The 22338-nt window shown below is 41.0% G+C and overlaps 1 protein-coding gene across 1 annotated transcript in view; it reads right to left on the bottom strand.

The window, feature by feature from the left end:
* The window catches only part of FAM180A (family with sequence similarity 180 member A), an 85359-nt gene extending 83378 nt beyond the window's left edge, over positions 1-1981 (bottom strand). Inside the window, exon 1 of the mRNA XM_056341383.1 lies at positions 1807-1981. The gene's annotated coding sequence lies outside the window, so the exon portion shown is untranslated. The remainder of the gene's footprint in view (positions 1-1806) is intronic.
* Between the last annotated feature and the right edge of the window lie 20357 nt (positions 1982-22338).

Below are 22338 nucleotides of genomic sequence, written 5' to 3'. Positions count from 1 at the left end.
TGCAAGTCAGGCTGGCTCCTGCTGAGCAGCTGCTTGCAGTTGTCAGTCTGCAGCCTTACGTTGGTTCCTGGGCACCCCCTAACATTTGCCTCTATATCTCCCCCCATTTCCAAGATCTTCCTTCAGCTGGGGTGTTTGGACATTCACACACACACACACAATTATCTGCTGCCTTTAAAACCCCTGCCCTGCATTCACAAGGGTTTTTTTGCCTACCACAATGACTATTTATTTAATGGTTGTGATTGGACATATTACTAAGCTACAAAAGAACCTTGGAGATTTTCAGGAGCATCTAATGGCCCTAAAAACATCCATGAATTTCCTACAGCAGAGATATTCTTCATCAGAAAAAACCTGCCTCGACTTAATAATCAATACTGGATGACTTGGAACAAATTGAGAAACCAAACAGTGAAAAACTACACAGATCAAAGGATATTTATTCAAGAGCTTAAAGCAATTCAGCTATGGAACTGCCATGATGTGTGATCTACAGCTTAGCACCAATGAAGTGCTAAAGGAATGGAAGGTGGTAGTATGGCACCGATCTTTAACAAGGACTCCCTGTCTCTGGTGAAAATCACAGAAAAAAGTCCCAGCCAAAGGGAATGAATAGTAAATAAGATATATGTATCAACATGACTTTTGTTCAGGGAAGTCATCAATCATGTGGACAGATACAATGCTCAAGTGGTCAGTCTGTCACCTTCAGAAAAGGTGGCAATGGTGCTTATTGGTTTGGAAGGAAAGATTCCCTCAAGGACTGGTCACTGCTCAAAAAGTAGGAAAGGGAGCACTGAACTATATACAGTTTGCACAGCGGAAAGGCAGTTGTCATGATCCTCCTAGGTTCAAGTACTGGCATCTGTGTTCTTCAACATATAAAAAAAGAACATGAAAAAGGCTAAAAAGTGACATGGCAAAGTTTTCAGATGATACAGCAGTTTCTGGATACCAAGATCTAGTGTGACTTACAGCTCTGGCTCCCACAGAGCCAGTGAACTGCCACAGAAGGGTGCATGACATTGAACGACCAAGCCATAAAATGGCCAATGACACTCAAGGACAATAAGTGTAAAGCAATGTACATGTGGAAAAAAAATCCCCAAACCCCACAAAGCTGTACAGACTTTTTAATAAACTGTAAGTTAGTTATTTCCATTCAGGAAAGAGCTCTTCCACCCACTGTAAATGCTGCTCTGGGAATACCAGATGATTTTCCAGTAGGTGTCAAACAGGCAAATATAGATGGTTTAGCCAAATAAATGTCTCAGTGTTGACACAACCGGGAGGACTCACTCCCCACTGCCTCCCCTTCTTAGTTCTTTCCTTAATTCCTCCTCCTATCCAGACTTCTCTGATCTTTCCTCCCACATCCACTGACCCCAAGTGCACGACCCCTCTGCCTGGCTCTGCGACCCAACCGAGCTTAAGGCAAATGAGCTCAACTCACCGAAGACAAAAGCAAGCACCTCTTCTTCTTAAGTGACTTTTCTGCCATTTCAGTGAATTGGCTTATTGTGTGTCTGAACCAGCACCAGAAATGAGCAGGCAAGCTGTGCTTTATGAATCCAGGACACGGGGGTGCAGAAGCTGGAAGAAGGAGCAGGACTTTTCCCTCTTAGCAGTAGTGAGCTGTTATCTTGGCTTAAGCTGTATCATAAAACCATAAACTGGGGCTCATTTCTAAGCATCTGCTGCTGGCCCTGGACAGCAAATTACCTAAATTAATCTTTATTCTGATGCTGCCCTGACATTCTTATATTCAATGAATTAGACTTTGAGAGCAATATGGATACTTACCTTCAAGCAGTGTAGATAATTCTGTGCTCACTGTGCCAGAACTTCAGTAGTCTTCTCCCATTAAGTAATGGTTACGGTAGTAGATCTTCCAGCTCTTCTCCCTGGAAATCATGAGGAAATTTATCTACATAAGTCTATAATAAACGTTTTATATATACACAGAGATATTTTTGGATCTCACAATTCTCTCCTTGCTTTGAAGTGGAATTCATCCATCTTTATTGGTGGTGGTGTTTTGGTTTTTTTTTTCCCCTGGGCACAGAAATAAACATGTTGCTATAGCCCGGGCAGAAAAGTTACAGCTGAACTCATTCTGCCGTTTTGGAAATAAGATTATTTCACCATTTTTGTGAAGTCCTATTTGTTGCGAAACTCTGAAATGCTTTACAGATTAATTACATGCTCTGAGTCATCCTTTTATAAAGCTACCACAAAATGGCATCCAAGCAGTACTCAGAGATTAATCCATTTTAACTTTTGAAATCTTACAGCTTGAAAACCGATGACTCTGCCTGGAGACGGTCTTGACCTGAGCTGTTTCTCTGCCCTAACTTGATGTCAAATCTAAACATGGAAGTATGGTGGCCAATCAGTCAAAAAGCTCATCAACTTGGGATGAAGACAAGGTCAGCAAAAGAATGCCTTGTTCACAGATGTTACATTCTTTTTCTTTCAGGACGCATAAGCACAGCAAAAAAGACTTCAATGTTTAAACTTTAGAAAGGCCAAGAAATAGTCTCTGCTCATGCAAACTCATGTTTTTAATAAGCCATCCTGCATTACTGTTACTGTGATAGACAGCAAAACTCACAAGGTCCATGCACAGGGCAGCTAATGAAGGACAAGAAATGTGAACATATCCAACACTGAGATTTTCAATTGCTTACTCTAAAGAAAAATGAAACATTTAGCAGATCTGCTAGCTCATCTGTTGTTAATTAACATATGTTAAAGTCAATAAAATTTGTCCCACATTGCAAACATTGGCTTTGGTAGCTTTGTACTTGTGTGTAATTTTTGTACCATTTCTTTGCTCTGGCATAGCTATAGCCCTACTGATCAAAATATCAAGAAGATATATCTTTATGCTTGCTGGTACAGCTTGGTATAGCACTGGCCAAAAACATTCTAAGCTGTGTCACACTTCTCTTCCAGCAGCAGAGCTGCACCTAGGTTAAGTGCAAATATAGCAAGGCCTATGTGCACCATTTGATTTTGGTGTGAACAGGAGGCCAGTGAAGTCAGGATGCCAGCCTGTCTTAGATGGGTTAGCTGCTGGTATTTAAATGAACATTACAACTCACTGTGGTAACCCTCAGAGAAAAATGTCAGCCATAGCCAGCTAACAGATTTGTCAAACATTCTTCATCTTCCTGGTCTAAGTGGAACTATGGAAGTGTATTATTATAAACATTTGCATTTAATACATTACATCATTGTGGAAAATTTGTCATGAATAAATATAAATTCAAGCACAAACTCTATTCTTCTAGTTTATAGTGAGAAAATCTCACAATCCTGTATTTACTTTTTCACATACCCTCACCCTGCAGAAGCACAGGCAGCCAGCTTGGGAAGCCACGGTAATCTGCTGTTAAAAAATATGAGGGAGGGAGGCAGCTCAAAACCAGTCCCCGGTGTACATGGCTGGAGCTGAGACGGTGCAGTTCTGCCCTGGATCCCACCTTCTGAATGGCTGAACATGAGCCAGCAGTGTGCCCAGGTGGCCAAGAAGGCCAACAGCATCCTGATTTCTATCAGAACTAGTGTGGCCAGCAGGACTAGGGAAGTGATTGTCACCAGTACTCGGCACTGGTGAGACCACACCTCGAATGCTTGTGTTCAGGGACATTGAGGTGCTGGAGTGTGTCCAGAGACGGGCAATGAAGCTGCTGAAGGCTCTGGAGCACAAGTGTTATGAGGAGCATCTGAGGAAACTGGGGTTGTTTAGCTTGAAGAAAAGAAGGCACGTGGGGGACCTAATTGCTCTCTATAGCTACCTCAAAGGAGGCTGTAGACAGGCAGGGGGTAGTTCTCTTCTCCTAAGCAGTAAGTGATAGGAGGAGAAAAAATGGCCTCAAGTTGCACCAGGGAGGTTTAGATTGGATATCAGGAAAAATTTCTTCACTGAAAGCGCTGTCAAGCACTGGAACAGGCTGCCCAGGGAGGTGGTGGAATCACCGTGCCTGGAAGCGTATAAAAAATGTGTAGATGTGTGGTCTTGGGGACATGGTTTAGTGGTGGACTTGGCAGCCCTGGGTTAATGGTTGGACTTGGTGATCTCAGGGTCTTTTCCAACCTAAATGATTCTATGATTCCATGCTTGTGTTTGATCCTGGCCAGACTGCTGCCTTTCTCTGGCCTCTGTTTTCTCTCACGTCTTCTGCTTCCCTTCAGTATGCAAGGTATACAATCAAAGTTGAATAAGTTAAGCACAAAGATTCCTCTGAAAGTCCATTTGGGCATTTAGTTCTATATAAATGCAAAGTGAATTTTAGGTCAAGGATTCGCAGATTCACAACCAGGCACTACCTAGGGTAAACCCAGCCTTAAAATGACTTGTCAAAGTCATAGAAAACAGTTTGTATAACAGCATAGCATTGCTTAAGAGAGATAAGTGATTTAATTGTTAGATAACTGATTTAATTCTCATTTCCAGTTCATTCTCAATTTAATGAAACTTCACGAATTAGAACTTTAAAAAAGGGCATATGTGTAATCTGTCAGTTCAGCATATGGATGCTGGGGGAAGGAAAGCTATTTTGTATGTCTATAAAGTTGGAAGTTATGAAAGGTGTGTATGAATTGTTGGTCTAAACAGAACATAAGCTGTTGGGCTGATGGTGGGTTGCATGGGGGCTATATCCAGAAGTGAGTGGGAAGATTCAGTACCCAGCTCCAGTGCTGAGATACCACAACTGATGTACAGCCAGAGTGATCAAAGGACAATGGCAGGGAACAGTTGAAGAGAAAATGTTGCCCACTGATACAGAAAACATTGATTCTTCCCTCCCACCAGCTTAAGGTACATAAAATAATCAATTTTCTGGCTTACGGAAGCCTGGAGGGAAAGAATGATCTTCTGTGTGCTTTTTAATAGCAGCAGTATTGTAGCTTTGATGGCCAGAGAAAGTGAGGCTTGGAGCAGAGCTAATATCATTCATCAGAGCAGATGATACAAAACATTTTCAAGCATGGAGTGACCTGCAGAGTCTCAGAATTTGACAGCACACTTGATTTTTCTGAATATATCAGCAAGGCTAGTAAAAGATGCCGCCACCTCCTACCAATCTTGCTTTCCTGGAAATAGTGTTCTGTAGCTATCTACAAAAGGATTTACAACACAAATTAGCAAAAGTTTGAAGCCTGGGGAAGTTCCTTTACCACTAGTGAATAGCACAAGAGAAAGAAAATCCACTGCTGGTGGGCACATTGACTTTTCTCTTCTTAGCAGTGTTTAAGGAACACGCCTTTTATAGTTTCACTCCCTCAATTACCATTGGATTCAGTGGATGTGACCCTAGCTTGACAGAAAGCATAATTTTGTTTAGTATAAAGCAGAAGTGAAAGTCAGAAGGAAGAGAAATGGACTCTTAAATGAGATAAGAGACCCCAGCCAGCGCTAAGTCCCTCTCTCTAGGTGTCACTAGAGCTATGGCAGTTTGTCATGTCAATATGATTCTTCTTTCTGCAGACATTGCTTTACAAAACTAATTAAAAAACATAGTGGTTAATACTAACAGCAGTCATTATAATTCTTCTGTGAAAGCAGCTGCACAACATTTACCATGTTGGCTGTATGAAATGACTTCCCACTGGGACAGGGAGACTAATGGCTGAGATCAGAAGGTAAACCTAGGATACTAGCCAGCCAACAAGGGGAACAAAAGGTCAGAAAAAAAAAAGTTAAAAAGCAAATAATTGGTATAAGCACAAAGACAATTTGCCTGTTTTATTGCCTCCTGATCCCGTTTCTTTTCAACAAAAGCACAAGGCCACATGCTACATCAATGCAGATGTATCACATTCAGGAGTATGTTTATTCCCTTGATCACAGCCCTTTCTCTTGTTGAAATTCATGCTATGAAGGTGGCCCTGAGAAACCTCTGACAAAGCCCTCCCTACACAAGCACAGTGCAATAAGAAACCAAATTCAGGTTCTTATGACCGATTTTCCTTCAACCTCTATCATCTTTGAAAGAGATATCAGAGTAGCTAAAGTTAATTGCTAATCTCAAGAACCTTCTGAAAGTAGACTCTAAAACTTGTCTTTCCAAAACAGTCCTAATCTTTGAAAATTGCTATCAAAATCTGCAGTGAAACAGCCATCCATCCACTTTCAGCTCTTGTCACAGTAACTCAGAAAGATACATAGCCATGCTGACATGTGGTGAAAACAAGCCAGGTTTCAAAGGCGGCCATCTGCATGCAAAACTTGCTCCGTTTTCATTGTCTGAAATAATGCCTGTTTCTATTTTCTTGGTTGTTTTTTGTGTGCGCCTATGTGTGGCTTGTAATAGCACTTGCTTGAAATGGGCGTAGAAGAAATGATATCTCAAGCATAAGGCTGGAATAATGCCACTGAGCATGTCCACCCCTTCTGCCCCAAAAGGGAAACTTCTTAACAATGTGGTCGTTGCCAGGAAAGTGTATTTTAGGACTTGGTGTTTTCTGTACATTAAAATAAGCTTTTATATGCTGATTTCATCCAGCTTCTGTTCCCTGCCTCCTGCTTCTATCTTGTCTGCTGTTCTTATGCCTCCATCTCCTCCTCTTTTTTGTTCCATACAAGACTAGTTTTTCCTGACTATTTTCTCTAGATCTCTTGGGATGAATCTGCTTCTAAAATTTTCTGAAAATAATTTATCAAAAATTTTTAATTCTACCTTTAAAACTAGTTCTTGATGCTGGCAGAGAAGGTCTCCAAATACCTGTTTTAAAGAAATAGGGATAAGTGGAAAAGTTATTAAAAACAATGGCAAATCAATGCCAGTGTTCTCTGTCAGGAAGAGGGTTGCTGCAGAGATGCAAGAATTGCCATTTTAAGGGACAACTTGCATTGCATTTTTGGTAAGAAAAAGAACCACAACTGTCATAGCATGACTGCAGTAACTTCAAAGCAAGCCAAAAGCTGAATTATTGTAATTTAGTCCCATGAAAAAATCATTTGAGAATCACCCTCACTGTGCACAACCCAGATGTCCTATGTCTCTTCCACAACAAAATGTAAGTGCTCTATTATTAGTAAAGTGCAGCAGCACCCTCTAACAGAGCTGGGAGAGGAGTGCTGGCAGGGTTAGAGAGGTCTGTAGCTGAACACATTTGCTAGCTCATCAACGAGCCTGGCCAGGACTTGCACAGCTTTGGGGACTAGCAGCCTGAAGGGACAAGCTCCATAAAGTTGCAACAACAAAGCTGTTCTGTGCGTATTTAAGCAAAAGTCTTCCTCTGAGGCATAGTCTGAGAGCTCCCCACGGAAAACTTATTTACATATTTAAGTGATACATCACTTGGTTATGTGCACACCTCCCAGGACTGTAAATCTGGTAGCTAGACTAAATCTGTGATCCCGCTGTGGCCTTTAAGCTTCTTCCCTGTTACAGGCAGAGAAAAATTTGAATAGATAAACCCTATTAAAAGTGACTATTTTTTCTTACTGCTGAAGAAGAAGCAGTAGCAAGATGAGCTGTAATTTTTCATCCAGATGGTGGAGAAGTTTGTGACTGTTTTTAGCTCTTGGACCACAGACCACAGACTTTGAAGACTTGCAGTCCCACATACCTCTCTCTCTCAAAAATGAAGAAAAAAATGTGTTCTGTTTTCTAGTCAGAGAGGCTGGTTTTGGTCATTGAAGCAGCACAAGTCTCTGAGACAGCTCAAGTCCAGTCAATTAGAGATCTGGGGAATCAATGGAAAGACTTTCACTATCAAGCGGTACGGAATGGAAAGACAATGTATCCATGAAAGCATAGGACTCAGATCTTTTAGGAAAGGTGTCTGGATATCTGCGCTACACAGGCCTCATGCTGCATTGGAATGAAGGACTCTGACACATCTGTATGGGATTTATGGGAGAGGAATTGCATGAGGTAAAAGAATAGTCACGGCAGTTTATCAGCAGTATTCTACAGAAGTGTACTTCTAGCAAAAGAATAGGAGCAGGCTCTTACCCCCACACCATCTGCAGGAACAAAGTTTTACCAAAATACTCTTTTTCTCATGTGACTAAAATGGAAACCTGGACAGCTTTAATTCAAATGCAGGCTCAGAGATGTGGCTGACAAGCATGAGTGCTGTGGTCCTCAATGCTGCAACATCAGAGAGTCTGGCCACAGCAAAAGCAAGCTGTAACACTTGCACAATGCAACAAGACCGCACCAGCTGCTTCCTTGTGCACAGAGAAGTTTTTAGGCTGAAGCCCTTTTGGTGGAAAACCTCAATAGCTCCAAAATGCTGAAGGAGTTTCACAGACCCTTTGTGGGACTGTACAAACACCTCTGCAGACCTTGCTGAGAGAACGCTGCCCTGTGGAAGCAGATGTCTTCTTGTACTTCAGAACAAAAGCAGAGGACAACAAGCCCTGCACGAAGCCATTAGCATTCAGTGCCGGGCCCTGCTGCTGCTCCAGAGTTCAGAGGGGAAGATCGTGCACCTTTCTTATTGCTGATGACTTGTTTCCAGCAGGGATAGTGCTGTTGATAAATTACTCAATATCACTGTCCAAACCCCCACGCTGTATCTTCCTGCTCAGGGCTCCTTCTCTCCTCGTATATGTGCAGCTGCTGGGACACCGGGTGAGTGAGCTGATAAAATGACCAGATATCCGCAAGATGGGGGAGAGCAGGTAGAATTGTAAACAGCAGCAGGCACAGAGAGGAGACATAAAGATGTAAACAAGTAGCTTTTGTTTCCAGCTACTAGCGATGTCAAGTTATTCCGGCAAGACCAAAACTGCAGCTAAAGCAGGCTGTAGCACAGGGGAGCCGTTATTACTGGAGAAAAGGGCAATTGGCACCAGCAGCCTGTGAGCACTTCTGTGAGGTAACTGAGGGTCAGCTGGTACGGATTTCACCTGGTGACTTGACTGGAGAGAGAGAGAGAGAATGCCAAACGCAGCATGAAAGCAGCGGAGCAAAGCCGGGAGGCTGCGAGGCCAGCGCCCACCCGAGCCCCCTTGGGCGCCAGGTTGTAGCTCTCCGGGGCCTGGCTTCCCTCCCTTTCTGCCTTCCTGCGTGTCTGTCCTCACTTATTCACAACAAAGCACCAGGTGTTTGGCGAGGAAGAAGCAGTTACCCTGGAGAACATAATCAAAGATAGAGCTATGAAGAGCAGGCCTGGGGAAAAAAAAAAAAAAAAAGAATGAAGGAGGTAAAGAGACTGAAAGGGAGGGATGCGGGGAGGAATAAAAGTACTTCAAAACACAAAGTATCTGTTCATCCAGCAAGAACGTACGTCATCTTCTGTCTGTAGTACCAAGCTCTCCCCTGGGAGGTACAACAAGATAACTCCCAGCTCTGTCCTTGGCAAATCACTTTGTTTTGCTGTGTCTCCATTTGCTAACTGGAGATGGCCGCTGGCACAAGATGGCCACTGGCACACTCCTTTCATCATGGGATTTGATTTACCTGGTCAGGCTATGAACGTTTAGGCACAGGGACACCCGCGCTCTGGTTCTGCTCATGAACCATGTCTAGCAACAGCTGGGGGCCTGTGCCTCCACGAGAGCGCCCGGGAGCTGCTGAAACAAAGTCAGCGCATGCATTGGTTTCAATGCCCTCGTTCCCTTTGGCAGCAGCAGCAGCAGCAGGTCCAGCAGGTGTGTTGCTGAGGCTGAGCATCCTCTGAAGCTGTAAATACCAAAGCGGAGGAGGAAACGTGTTTAGGGGTAAATGAACTTACATCCTCACAAGTTGTTAGCAGAGAAGGAAGGAAGGAAGAACGAACAAGCAGATCAACAGGAACTGAAGTGGATGAGGTACTAAGAATCTTCCAAGGACATGCAGACCTAGACCCAGAAAAATGTTTGGGGTACCAAAAAGTAACTTTGTGATGCTCCCAGAGCACCTCTGAACTAGGTGCCCAGACTTCTTGTACAGACCCTGGTGAGCTCAGTAGTTCTCTATAATTCTTCTCTTTAAGGCACTGTAAAGTGGAGGTTAGTATCATTATTTCCAGTTATTTCCATTATTTCCACATGAGGAGACTGAGGCAGGAGGAGGAGAGATGACCAGGCCAAATATACAGCCTGATCCAGCTACAGGCTTGCTCAAGCTGCTTCTGATCTCTCATGCAAAGAAAGGAGAGAACCACGCTGTTCAGGGTTAGGCAAGCAGAACCCAAACTCCCTTTCGTTGGTTCATCTGCAACAGAAACCGCAATGTCATCAGTACTGTTAATCTTTTCTGAAATGGTTTGAAGGGATGCGTAAAATGTTTTCTATAATTGAGAGCATTAAAAAAGGAAAAAAGAATAAGATCTCGGCCATACAAATTTCCAGCCAGGTCAGAAACAGAGAGAGCTAATGCTTCTACATCAGCTGAGAAGGGGCTGAGTACAATCCTGCTAAGAGATAGTCTTGTTATGATATTTAATTTAATGATTTCAAAGAGAACTGGAAGGTAAAGGTTTTTTTTTCATTTAGTCCATGGCTTTATTTTGCAGCAATGCTGTGAATGTAGGAATCCCCAAGCTTGTCCTGATCTCCCTGGAGAGCTATGGCTTAGAGGTTAGAGATGGAAAGCTTACAGATGGAGGGCTGCTTGATGCAAACTGTTCTTTCACCACACTCTGGGTGTTGCTGGTCTCTATTGTAGTCGTTGTTTGGTTTCACCTACCCCTTATCAGAAAAGCATTATCTGCTCTGGAAGTACATGTAGATGTATAAACAGGATCAGAGTTCTCAAAAACAATGTTATTATTTTTTCCCAGTATGCAAGCTGAAAAAAAACACATTTCTGACTTCTAGTCAGCTGATTCAGAATGGGAGACAGGCTTTAATTAGAACATTAAACCTTCAAAACCACCATAACATCAATGTCATATCATTGCCTAGGATATTTTCCACAATGACACATGGTTTTGAAGTTAGGTATATTTATATATACACTTTTTTTCTTAGGTGTTCACTATCTACACATTGTATATATTGCCAGAAAAAACATTAATTAGCAAATATGCAAATGCTGAAAAATGAGTGGAAAATGAGGATGTGATTGCTAGGGCTCCAGTGCTGAAAGCAAAGCTGGAAGAGAGATATCAGTTTCCACATAATTTCCAGGTAATGTTAAGGGTGCAGGAGAGGGTATCTTACGTGAAAGGACTCAGGAGCAGCAGCAGTGGGTAGGATGCTGGAGAAGCAATGAGGTTGCCTCTTCTAAAACCTCTTGACCTAAATCACAATTGTTTTAACACCTGTAACGGATTCTGCAGTTGGGACAGGAATGAACAGCCTACTCAGTATTTACATCCCCTGAAGGAACTAGTGCAAACAACTCATTTTAATGTGGTTTCACCTATAAATGTATAACCTTGGACCAGGATGTTACATACATAACATCACTCCCAGGGAAAGATGTTGTGATATTGACATGCTAATTCTGGTGTCCTGCCACAGAGGTGCTGAACCCATTTTTTAGGAAAACAAAGGGAAAGGTAATTGCACAATATGCAAAGTCTTTTGTAATTTTCTTTAAAGGCTAAAGAATCCCCAGGGTTTTATTTGAGCAGGGAGACAATGGGCAAAGCCATTTGAAATGCACAGAAGTATCAGTGCAGAATGGGAAATGAACTAACAGCAGCTATAGGTCAGCGAAGGTTGCAACAGGAAAAAAAAAGGAAAACCCAGATAATTATCCTTTCTTTCCTAATTAACCCTTGCTTTCAGTTTCTGCCCAGCTTCCCAGCCCTGAGGGAGAATCTGTTTGCAAGACATATGCCAGGTGATCCACTTCAAGGTGTCCCATCACTTCTAAAGTGCAAGCAAATTGCCTGAACTTGAGAGTAAGTTGGCAACTACCACAAAATCTGCTGTCACATGTTATTTTTAGATTGAAGAAATGAGATATGTGACCACAAAGGAAACCCCACCTGTATGCTTTACTTCTAAGGCTGAGGAGACTTTTTTTCTCTTAAAAGGTGCCACTCCCCTATATAAGATAATTTTAACAGGCTTTTGGAAAGTCAAGCTGCCCTCTGCAAGCCTGTGCAAACTCTCTACTGAGTAATACTGAAACTTGAGTTTAGAAGCTAGGTCTCACTGATCTTCATAAAAGACCACCTATTTTTTTGTGCTTTTCTATGCTTTTTAACAGACTTCTATTTTTCTCTGACCTTTAAATGGTCTTAACCACATCATTGAGTTTTTTACTTACATGGAAGAGAAATTCTTCTCTGGCATTCTCTAAAAAACATCAAAGCTTTCTCCAGAAAAAGTAACAGGCATACGTGACTCATAATTTACCAAATCTATGTTAGGGAGGAACCAGCTATCCTGCAGGGAAAGGAGCAGTCATAGGTTGATATAATCTCCACTTATTCCAGTCAGTGCATAAAAACTTCCAGCACCAACAGGGGTAGATCCTGAATGAGAAGAAAAAAGAGGTTTTGTGTTGCAGCCAGCCCCTGACTTCATCACATGGAAATAATTCTTACGTGTCACAGATCATCAGAAAGAATAACTTGAACAAGTCATGAAGCAATTAATGCTACAAGCTCTTTACAGCTGTCTAATTCTCCACCATTCCTCCCAGCCAAAGCCTCCTGCAAAAATTTAAAATTCTTTGCCATAGCTTAGACAGTATTCTACAGAGCAGAAAGAATGATGGGAAAATTAAATCCACACATTAGAATAAAGTGTTTCCTTGCTCAAGGAAGATGTGTTACATCCACAGCTGAAGAACAAGCAATTGATCACCGTGTGTCACAGGACAGGATGGAGCTGCTAAATTAGTATTGAGCTGGAGTGTTCCTTCTCCTGCTAGGAAGCAAAACTGCATTTCACAGATGTCATTTATAATGAGAGACAAGATTTGTATTCATCTGCAGGTTAGGTCTTTAATGAGATTCACTTTCCTGGTCTATAAGTCACAATGAAATGAGTAGAGCTCTCCAGCAGCCGGTATATTAGCTCCCCAGCCACGGACCTTCCGAATGCCAAATGCGAAGTGCATGGAAGAGCACCCACTTGCTTTCCCTCATCATCACTGATTCACTTGGGATATGGCACAAATTGTCATCCACAGGACCATGATGGTGTGGAACTAGTGTGTGACCAAAAAGAGCTGCTGCAGAGCAAGGATTCTGCCAGAGGGTCTGTGCCTTAGAAGAGGCAAGTGTTCCACTTGCCTGAAATCTTCACTAAAGAAATAAATGGTGTTATTCAAAATGCTGCCCTAGGAAGGGCCTTTCCTGAAACTAAGGTGCTCTTTGCAAATAAACGTTTGTGCAAAATAAAATGAGATTAAAAAGCATAAAATGCAAAAAACCCCAGCCCTGATCTAGACCATGTAGCTGTGGTTGTATGACCTAGTACAGGACTGTGTGAGATAACTTTCTCCCACTGCTCCAGACGGATTATTTTAGGCAAAACTACAAAATAATGCAATATGAAGCTCAATTCAAGTTGCACCTTAATCCTTATCTTCTCTAGTCTTGGAGTTATTTAACAGTGTTCTTCAGTGCTGTCTTTAGGGGCTCTGGTTGAGTATCTAAATGTCATGCCTGTTTGCTCAATCGAAGTATGGTCTCTAATCCACACTTACCCTGCAACCACTTTAATAATAGCACTTAAATAATTCATTGTGCACCTGCACAAAGGCTCCACACGATCCATTTCGGAGGTGTCACCCAGAGTCACACGGTCCAACCCACCCCTTTGCAACAGCCCTGGTGTCTGGGCCATCCGGAGCCAACAGTGTTGCCCGGCGTCCTCAAAAAGTCAAGAGTTTTCACAGGCCTAGCTGCTCAGCAGCTTTATAGTCTTCTCAATCTGTCACACAAGCATCAATATCTGACCAGAGAAGGGAGCAGGATTAGGCAACTTGGGGCAGGGAAAGGAGCAAAATTATTGGAGCCCTAAACAAGACTATTTTAAGGTTTTACCTCAGAAAGTTCTGCCTCTTTCCATTTCATCCTTTTGTGATACCTTCTGAAGCTCCTAGCTGTGACTGATTCATGGAAAGGGGCAGGCAGGTTACCTAAAATGTTTTGAAACTGTCTTTTAAGTCATTCACATGTATTTAATATTGTAACTGATGACAATGGCTTCTCTTAAAAGGAGCTTTATCCACTCTTCCAAAAAGCAAAGGAGACAGCAAAATGAAGCTGGTTAATTTTTAAATAACTCTTTTTTTTTTTTTTTCCCCCCCATAGCTGTTTGCTGCTTATTTCTAGCGTTGGCTGAAATAAGAAGTGCTGAAATACATACAAAATAAGCTACACTATTTCTAGCCAAGCCAAAAATACCTGGAAACCAAAGCTTACCGAGCAACGCTGTTCTCAGTATATTCAGATGAAGATTAAAATCAGATTCAGCTTTTGGGAACCTTACTCAAATGAAATCTCCAAACATAACAATGTTCACTCATTGTCAGGTATTCTACTCCAAACAATGGCAGTGGTGAAACTTCATGAAAGAGCAACCCAAGATCCACCTTGCATAGAAAAATAACTGGCACTGCAAATATAGAGACTCTTCTCCAGATCAAATATGAGTTGCTTTAAATGTAACTTATTAATACAGGCCACGTGTTTTTTTACACAGCTAACAGAGTTGTAGAAACAAAGTAAAATATTGAAGTCAGGTTTTGTTTTCCTTACTTTGGTAATATGGGTATGAGATCTCTCAGACACTTTGGGAAGCGATCCCATCTTCTTTCACCTACAGGAATAAAAATAATTAAAGGAACATCCAGAGAAACATTAATAATAATAATAATAATAACAACAACAACAATAATATATTTTCAACATTGCATCTTTTTAAAAACAAGAAATCCTAGAGCTTTGAGGTATTTTAAGGTTTCCTCTTGCCTTCTCCCCCTAGCCACTTGTTTCTTTTAATCTTAGTTATATTAAAAAATGTCCATTTCAGCAGGTAGGACAGTTTACTGTCCCCTAAAGCCCATTACCCAAGTGACCTTTTTGGCCTTGAGGTACAGGAGTTCCCTTCTTCAGTTTCAGTCTTCTTTGATGTCTTTTAGTGCCCCCACAGAGGCCTTCTGCAAAAACAAACTACATATGTCCAAGCTAATGGGAAGCAAAAAAGTTGGGATAAACAAGGTACCTATGGTACCTTTGAGATTTTCCCTGTGTGTTTGTAAGAGGGCTCTCTAGAAATGAAAGGGCATATTTCACAACTGAAACAGAACCGCCACTTCAGACCCATCAGACATTAAATATCACAGCATTAACTCTTCATTATGGAACAGTTCAATAAAATACAAACCCAAGAATACTGGAAGAAACATTCTCTTACACAGATCGACCGCTGATGGACAGTTCTGCTGTCAAAGCCCCAAATGCTCTCAGCTCACTGAAGACTATATGTGTGATGTAGGGCCTCATAACCATTTTCCCCACATTATGGGAAATGGGTGTCCTATTTTTCTCTTTTCCTCTCCCTTTTTTCCCCTGTCTCTCCATTGATCCTCATCACTCTTGTCAGCCTCAGAATGAAGAGATCTGTAACTAAGTGCTAGATGATTCAGATCATTCGCTGACAATTCAGATCACGTCAGGTGAGGCATATAGAACATGTACATTAAAAAGCTGCATTTCATCACATCAAGAGATTTCAGTTGTCACAGGCAAGCACAGAACAGAAGATCATCATTCTAGGAATATGTTATAGTGATGATGCTGTTAGGTGTTGAAACAAGGGCTTTACATGTTATGGGTTGACAAGCAAGATAAGAAGACATTTAAAATTAAGTACAGTTAAAAATCTTGCAGAGTCCAAGCTTTATCATGTTTCCAGGTATTTTTAAAGCTGTAATTATTTATATTTTTCTTTTGTAACTTCATGAAAACCTAGTAAGTATAGAAGAAAAGGTGTGGATTTGCTTGTGACACAATAAAGTTAAGAATTAACTGATATTTTGTTGCAAGTACAGGAGAAATGATCTTTCTGATTATTCACAGCTCATCTTTTTCTCCCTAATAAAGTAGGAATAGGTCAAGGAAACAACTTTTATGTGAGGATATATTTATTTGTAACCAGGGTTGCTCTTCAGGTTTTTGTTTTGTCTTATTATTTAAGAAACAAAATATCCAGAAACCTTCTGGACTGCTTGTACCCCACTGTCTCGCCTCTTCAGCAGACATTGGGGTGGTTGAAGTCTCCCACAAGGGCCAGGGTTTCAATCATGAGGCTTCTTCCAATTAGCTGAAGAAGGTCTCACCTAATTCTTCCTGATCGGATGGGCTGCCACAGACACCCGCCACAACATTGCCCATGTTGATCTCTAATCCTGACCCATAAGCTCTTGCCTGGCTCATCACCCTTCCTATGGCAGACATGCACGCATTCCCACACCCTCTCACATAAAAGGCAACTCCTCCCTTCACCGTGCTGGTCTGTGCTTCTGAAAAAGCCAGTACCCATCCATTGCAGCACATCCCTGTGATCCCAGTGAGATCATAGCTCTGCAACTGCTCGCAGACATCTAGTTCCTCTTGTTCGCTCCCCACGCTGCCTGGAGTTCCTCTGGACTTCCTGGGTTTAATTCCCAGCACTAATACCTCTGCAAATACTTTGCGTCCCCAGTCTCTGAAATGTGTGTATTGTATGTTTGCTATTCTCCTGGGAGTACCTGGATAGCTAACAAGGAAATAGAGTGGCCACATGCACCTTCCCATGCACCAGTGCAATGGTCTTGCAGTTACAGAAACGTACCTGCTGCACATTATTGCATGCCTGTTCCAGCTGAGCTGTGATTTCCCAAAGAGCTTTAAATAGATGCTTTTGCAAGACTCTTCTGCATCTGCCTTTTTGCCTCCTTTTGCATTTTTACGTGGGTCTTGGAACGTAATCTTTGAAAAGACATTGTATAACCCCTTAAATAAATCTCAGGTCGCTTTACAGAGTTAGGCAGATGACTGCAGTCAGCCAAGCCACTGTGATTTGCCAAAGCCCTGTTGAACGGCTGAGCTATAAAAACAGACTACAGGTGGGGTCCTGGCCCCTTGTGCTTGCAAAGTGCTGTTTAACATCATTGCTGTGATTGTTTAACCTGTAAAATGGACAACCTAGATTAAAACTGGATGTACATTTGACTGACTCGTTAAGCACAATTGCACCACTACAGCCCATTTACAGAGGACTGCTTTCTCAGCTTTAACAGTAGGATAGTTCTCTAATGACCTTATTATTGCCTGCATTTGACTTGAAGACCTGAAAGGGAAGTATACCATCCTACATCACATGAAGGAAAATTAAGATAATCAGGAAGAATCCTACGAATTATTTCTTTCCCGTGTGTGTATGAATTCAAACTATAAATGGATGAAATGTTAGCACTCCCTCAAAATGCAACATATAATCTGAATTATTCTATGGGTCTGAGGGACCCCAGGAAATCTAGTCCAACCTCCATAAGAAATTCCAAACTGCAAACTGATGCAGATACAGCTTTGCAACCAAGAGGGATGCGATCTCTAATGGATGTATTTGGCCATTGAAGCTGATGAAGTAAATCTTGCCATCTTTTGCTGGTTTTTTGTTTGTTTGTTTGTTTGGGGTGTGTGTGTGTCTCTCTGTGTGCAGATTTCATATTGTAGCTGTATTCACTCTTGCAGCATTTTTCTAGTAGTCCTGATAATGTAGACATGTCCTGCAGCCAAAATTACCATCTGGTTTCACATTTGAAAAATTTAAAGTTTACATGCAGACCATGATGGGTTTTTTTCTCATCATTTGTCACAAATAAAAAGACAATAATATTATTAGATTTGTACCTTAAGCGCAAACAAATAATAGAAGATAAATTATCCTGAAATTATAGTTTTTGGAAGTCATGGAACAATAGCCTCATAGTAAAGAGGAAAAAGTCTATTACTTACAACGCAAATGTGTTTATCAGGGGATACTACAATACCTCAGGCTGTGTAATTTCAAATTAATGGTGCCTGTAAACACAATTATCTTGATTTTTTTTTTTTTTATTATTGCTGAAGTCATATACAGCTGTGAAGCATCACCAGAAGTGGTACTCTGCAGAGAAATCTCTGATTAAGAAGCTGGAGAATTTTGCAACTTCAATTAACTAAGATGAATGGGGGAAATCTGTAAAGCCAGTTGCAAGTGGTTTGTTTTGTATAAAACCCATTTTCCTGGGAGTAAAGATCTATTAATCAGCAATGCTACATCATGAAGGAAACTAAAATCTATTTTAAAAGGCATGGGGGGGGGGGGAGTAGCCTCATATAGACCTGTATAATTACAGAAGCACAGCCTTAGTACTTTGGATGCAGTTAAACATGAAACCAGTAAAAAGAGACAATTTTTAAGTGGGAAAGGAAATAAACTGTACTGGTGTAAGTTATTTTCACATTGAAGTACTAGCATAGCTAGTGTGAACAAAAATAAAAAAAAAATCACAATTTTATCTGAATTAATTACACCAGCATGTAGCCTGTGCCTACATAAGGCATCAGAACTGAACTTTGATAGATGGAACAGCTTTGCGATTTTGACATTGTTCAACATCCAACATGGCTCTCAGTAATTTATTTTTTTTTCAGATCGTTTGCAATCTCTTTCTCATAGACTGAGCTGTCAGTGACTCTAGGATTCTACAGAGTAGTGTCTGAGGAACAATACAAAGAGTTGCAGGTGATGCATTCTTGGAAGAAAGAAAGAAAGAAAAACACAATCCCCAAGGTTTTTTTGTAATTTACTTTTTAAAATTTCAAGCCTTTGTGATTTTTCTTTCCAAAGTCCATTATTTTTTCCAGCAAGCTGTACAGAGAGGTTGCCTTCCATAAGCCAAATATCTGATAAAACCACATATGAAGTACACTGAATGACAGTTCCAGAGGATGCCAAATCCAAATTAATCCTTTAAATTGCCCAGAAAGACAACCTAACTAATCATTCTCAATATGAGTAAAAAATTTTAAATCCATATAAATTCCATAAATGTATTCCTTTTATGCATTTTTTTTGTTAGATGTGCATTTTAATGCCTTTTAGATACACTTATCTTTATTAAATATATACATCTCAGGTAGATGAAACCACAACATTGCAACCCTAGAAGGGGTTTGGAAAAAGCGATCTAAGACCTCACCTTGTCCCAGAGGTTCACATGAGTAATTTCTGATCAATAAATAAATAAATTCCTCATATCTGTGATGGTGGCAAAGCACTGGAACAGGTTTCCCAGAGAAGTTGTGGAAGCCCCATCCCTGGAAATGCTCAAGGACAGGTTGGATGGGACATTGAGCAACCTGGTCTAGTGGAAAGTGTCCCTGCCCATGGCAGGGGGGTTGGAAGTAGCTGATCTTTAAGGCCCCTTTCAACCCAAACTAGTCTATTATTCTATGATCTCCTTTTATAAGCATTTAGTGATAGACTCCATAGACTTTCTCAAAAATCAGTTTCAGAACTTCATTATTTCTTGATGTCAGACTCCTCACTGTAGTTTATACTCATTTTATCTTGCCTACCACAGCCATGGAGAAAGACATCTTCCCTTCCTCTTTGCAAGTGTTATACATATCAGAACATCTGTTACTGAGTCTGTTTTCGGGACCTTTGATCACTCTTGCTGCTCTCCTCTGTCTGTGGGAAGAATGTTCAGTGTTTATCTTACTGAAACTAAGGACTTTCGATCTCTCAGAGAGATTTGAAGTAGCAGCAGAGGTAAAACATTAGCTTGCTATAGCCTTTTCCACCTCTTTGCTGCATGTCACAGAAGAAAAGAGATGTCATTCTTTGGCTGGGGCTTCTGGACCTCATGGTAAGACATTAAATAGGTTTGGTAGCAGTAAGCTCTGGTGAAGCTTCAGACTGAGAATTTGGAGATGTGAATTTTTCTATTTCTGTCCTTTACCATGATGCTTTTATCTCAACATGTCTGCTTCCTCTGTAAAACCTCCCACATGCAAAACAATGTGCAAGAACCAGACATTACTAATTACATTTTTCAGCTGTTTGCCCATGCTGTCTATGTAGTGTTGAACTCCAGCAAAGATTACACATAATTCAAAGTGTTTGCTCGAATTCTAAAGGACTGTCTGGTACACTCACAGACTGATGATAAATAATTGAAATACAAGACAGTCTGATGGCTTGTCACAGGCTGTTTGAAGCATCAGGCTCCTGGCAAACCTTGGATTTTCAGTTGAAGCTCACCCAGTTCCTGGGCCTGCATTATTAACTATCCATCCAAACTTAGTTTAGACTGAGATGAAGTTGTGTATTGAAGTTGCCTTAACAGCAGCTGGTAATTTGTTGTTTGTTACAGAGGCAGGGCAGGAAATCGATTAATTCATTCAGAAAAGGAATCAATTTCTCCCCTAAGCATATGTTTACCCTTGTAAAGAGCAGTTTATAGAGTAGGATGCCTCACAAGGACTTTGGGGAAAAATAGAACTTCTGGCTAGACTCTAATTGCCTTTCTATTTACATGTTTGGGATACTTGCGTCCTCTGTTTCCTTTAAAGTTAGAGTCCAGAGCTCTGAAGGACTGTAAAGTTACAAGATAATTACTGTTAAGGGACTATGCTTTCTAAAAAAAAAAAAGCCCATATTATTTCTTTGCTATTGCCCCCCTGTCCCCAATATCCAGATGATTTTAAATAGAGAAACTTGGAGATAGTAAATGTTTAAACTTTCCAAAGGCTTTTTACAACCTCCTTCACAAGAAGCTATTGAAGAAACCTGGCAACCAGCAGGGGAAAAGTCATGGCACAGTTTAAAAACTGACCGAGAGAGAATTAGACACAAGTAGCAATTTCTCACTGTTGACAGAGGTTAATACTAGAGTGACCTAGGGACAAGCCTTAGGACTGGACCAAGGATATTCAACCCACGTATTAATACAACTGAAAGGGACGGTGAACAAGGTGACTATATCCCCTTGATTATTCTAGATTCTTGCGGCCAGTGAGGATTACAAGAAACTTTGGAAAGACTTAGCAAGCCTGGGGAATGTGCCAGATGTAATGGATCCACAGATAGCTATGTACAATTTTTGTCACTGCTGTAAATTAAGAAAGAAAAATTCGCTTCTTCTCTGTAAGAACAGCTAAAATATTGCCTCAGGCTTATAATATTTTTTTTTATTACTGTTAGGCTATGTTTTCTGCTGTTTCAGCTCTCTTCAGGACCAGATAAGCATTAGTGCTAATGCAGAAAAAGTGACTGGGGCTCAGCCCAAGGGGGGAACATCTGCTCTTTCAGCATTTGCTACTTCAACCGCTTCATCAAACTGCAGCATAAATGTTTTGTCCAAAGAGAAAAAAAAAAAAAACCCAAATCTGTCACATCAGAAAACCTGCTCTCCTGAATCTGGAGACCACTTAATCATTTGGAGCAGCCTTCTTCTCAGCAGGGGAAAACAATGAACAGCAATAATCTACCGGCTGTCCACTGTGTCTTTCTGTACTGTGGATATCTGTAGTTCTCCCACTACTGCTGCAATGACAGCAACACACTTGTAAAAGCCCTGACAGCTTACACGACTGTGTCTCATGCCAGTTGTGTAAGGATCCTTTACACCAGACCCAATACATTACCCTTTGGATAGACATTTTCTTCTTCCTCTGCTGTAGTTCACAGCAGCTCATCAACCAAGGCCTGCAAGATTATATACTAAAAATGTGTTTAACAGTGCTGAAAGCAAACCTAGAGGTGACAGCTGTGAAAAATTAAGTCATTTGCAAGCCAACCTACACAGGCACTCCTGCCACTGCCAGCTAGAAGACTGGGAGCTGCCTCAAGGACAGGACCCTAGCAGGAGAGCCCAAGCTTTGTCACGCCAGATTAACTAACCTTCAGCCAAATAGATTCGTACTTCCCAGCCTCTGTTGTGATTGCTTATTACAAAATGGAAATAGTTTAGTGCTTGTTTATTTTTTTCAAATATACATTTATCTTTGTTATTTCTGTATTAAAGATCACTGGATTGGTTGACTGGTTCTGAAACTTTTCTCTATAAGGAATCTACATGAAAACAGAAGAAAGTTTCACAACTTCTAACCAGCTATAAACAAACAAATGGAACTTGGTCATTCCCGATGAGAAGAGAAATACAGCCTGAAAGTGCAGAAAGCCTGTGGAAGGTAGTGTTGGGTAACTGTTGTTCATTTACATACTGCCAATTTTAAACACACTTTTGCATTTACAAAGGGCTGCTGTGTTTGTCTATTTCAGGAATAAATATTACAACTGCTTTCCTGTGCTTTTTGCAACACTATTTCACAATGCTATTTCAACCCTGCATAATATAGTGGTTTTACAAGTCAAGATTAAATAATAGCACCATTTAGAAAGCAAAGATTGAGCCAAAGAACTTCAAAGCTGCAACA

This window comes from Falco biarmicus, chromosome 5 (genome assembly GCF_023638135.1).
Source record: "Falco biarmicus isolate bFalBia1 chromosome 5, bFalBia1.pri, whole genome shotgun sequence".
In the NCBI taxonomy this organism is placed as follows: domain Eukaryota; kingdom Metazoa; phylum Chordata; class Aves; order Falconiformes; family Falconidae; genus Falco; species Falco biarmicus.
The sequence above is the reverse complement of the archived record's forward strand: the minus strand, read 5'-3'. Positions and strand labels throughout refer to the sequence as shown.